The sequence below is a fragment of the Corvus brachyrhynchos genome, unplaced genomic scaffold (assembly GCF_000691975.1).
Source record: "Corvus brachyrhynchos isolate BGI_N302 unplaced genomic scaffold, ASM69197v1 scaffold442, whole genome shotgun sequence".
NCBI lineage: Eukaryota > Metazoa > Chordata > Aves > Passeriformes > Corvidae > Corvus > Corvus brachyrhynchos.
In genome coordinates, this window is record NW_008236443.1 from 137,972 (window position 1) to 140,142 (window position 2,171).

The following is a 2,171-nucleotide window of genomic DNA, read 5'->3' on the forward strand; positions in this document are numbered from 1 at the left end:
CCGAAATGTGAATTCCCAGGTGAGGCTGAGGGTGATGATGGGGACGAGCACCCCGGAGCCGTGGGATCGTTCCCCTCCTGGCCATCCCTGTTCCCACCCGAAATCGCCCTCCCTGACCCCAATTCCTCCCCCCGGCCGCTCCCGCTCGGCTGGGCCGGGACAAAGGCCGGGAATGTTCCGGGAGCTCCGTTCCCTTTGTGCTGGGGAGAACAAAATCCCTGGGAAAAGGGGGTTGCAACGCCGGCAACGGGGACAATTCCGTCCCCAAAACCCCTTTTCCGGGCATTTTGGGGGATTTTTTCCCAGGCAAACCCATGGCGCTCCCCATTCCCTGTGGGGGAGATCCGGAACAGGTGGAAAATGGGCTGGAAAAGGAGGAAAGCCCCAAGGAAACCCCCGATGAATAAATCATTTCTGGGAGCTTCCAGCATCCGGCAGCTCCGGGCATCCCTAAAAATCCAGCAGAATCCAGGTGACCCCAGAAGGAAGAGTCAGGAACGAGGAAAATGGGGAAAAAAGGGGAAAAAGGGGATGTTTTCCCCAGGATCCGAGCGGGAGGAGCTCCAGGAGACGCTCCCAGGACTCCGACCCCACGGAATCTCCTGAATCAGCGGATTCGATTCCCACAGAGGAAAATTTGAGGAATTTTTCCCTGTTTCCATCAATTCTGGCTTCAAGGGAGGCAATTCTGTTCCTTTTCCACCCGTTTTTGGCCATTTAGGGTTTGGATTGGAAGGAATTTGGGCTCTTTTCTCCCGTCCTCGGCAGATTCCATCGCAGTACAGGAAAATTTTGTTTCTTTTTCAGCACTTTGGGCTTCAGCGCATCCAAGGTTTTCATTTCCCACCGGTTTTTGGCAATTCAGGCTCCGGCTCAGGAAAAGTTTGGGATCTTTTTGCCTCTTGCCAGAAATTTCTGCCTCACAGCCTGGAAATTCAGTTCCTTTTCCACCTGTTTTTGGAAATTCCTACCTCAATGTGAAATTCTTTTTCCCTTTTCTGCCCATTTTCCGCCCCTTGAGCTTCAGGACCTCAAAATTTGTTCTTTTCCCTGCCTGTTTTCCATAAAAAAAAATGCCTCCTTTTCTGCCCGTGTCCAGCATTTTGGGCTTTGCCACACAGAAATTTGAGGGATTTTGGTCAATTTTCAGCAATTCTGGCTCCATCAAAGCAGCCCTTCCCCATCCCGGCGTCTCCACGAACAATTCCATCCACCTTTGCCAAAAGCGGGGATGCAGTGATGGAATTAAACTCCTTTTCCCACGGGAATGGCCCGAGGGAGGAGCAGCCGCCAGGAACTCACCCAGTTCCTCCCATTCCTCCCCCTCCCGGCCCGTTCGGAGCCTTTTTTTGGTGCCCGAATTCAAAGCTCGCCTCAAAATTTGCCCCTGGGAAGAAGATCTGCCCTGGGATCGCTCCGGAGGATGGATTTTCCCAAAAAGGATGGAAATGAGCCCATTTCCCTGCGGTGCCGGAGCTGCAGGAGCGGGGAAGAGGAAGAACAACCCTTTGGGATGAAGGCTGCGGGGTTTTTTAGGGAATGGGGATGCTGGGAGCGGCGTCAGGACCCGTCCGACAGCGCTCTGGGCACGGGAAAAGCTGGAATTGGTTAAAATGGGTTAAAACGGGGAACGAATTCCCCCCGTCCTGCCCCACCTCGAGAATCCAGCGGAGAATCCGGAGCGGGGGCAGCGGGTCGGTGACAATTCCATGCCAGGGGACCCCGGGACCGGCCCCTTTTCCCAGGAAAACGCCGATTTCGGGGAAAGGCGCTCGGCGGTCGGGAGAATCCAGAGGGAAGCCGGAGGATGAGGAAGCGCCGGCTCAGGGCAGGGAAATCTCGGCCTCGGCCACTCCCCGACCCCTCCCGGTGTCCCCGGTGACAAACCCGGCCCGAGGGGCGGCCAGGAAATCCACGGAAAAGCCAAAAAACCCAGGAAAAACAGCAGCAGCTCCGCGCGGCCGGGCCCCGCCCGGGAATTCCCGGGATGTGGCGCAGGAGCCGGGCTGGGAGCGGGCGCAGCTCGGGCACGGGGCCGGAGTCCGCTCGGGCTCCCGGGACGCTCCTTAGAAGGGGGGCTCGGAAATCCACGGATTCTCCCGTTTGCCGGGAAAAACGCCCGGAAAGCGCCGGGATCCGGGATCCGGCCTCTGTCACGCGGCCGCTCCGGG

At 57.4% G+C, this 2,171-nt stretch overlaps 1 long non-coding RNA gene across 1 annotated transcript in view; it reads left to right on the top strand.

The window, feature by feature from the left end:
* LOC108444611 overlaps positions 1 to 1,086 on the top strand; it is a 2,904-nt gene extending 1,818 nt beyond the window's left edge. The window contains exon 2 of the long non-coding RNA XR_001859250.1: positions 808 to 1,086. This is a non-coding gene — a long non-coding RNA (uncharacterized LOC108444611). The remainder of the gene's footprint in view (positions 1 to 807) is intronic.
* The last annotated feature ends 1,085 nt before the right edge of the window (positions 1,087 to 2,171 follow it).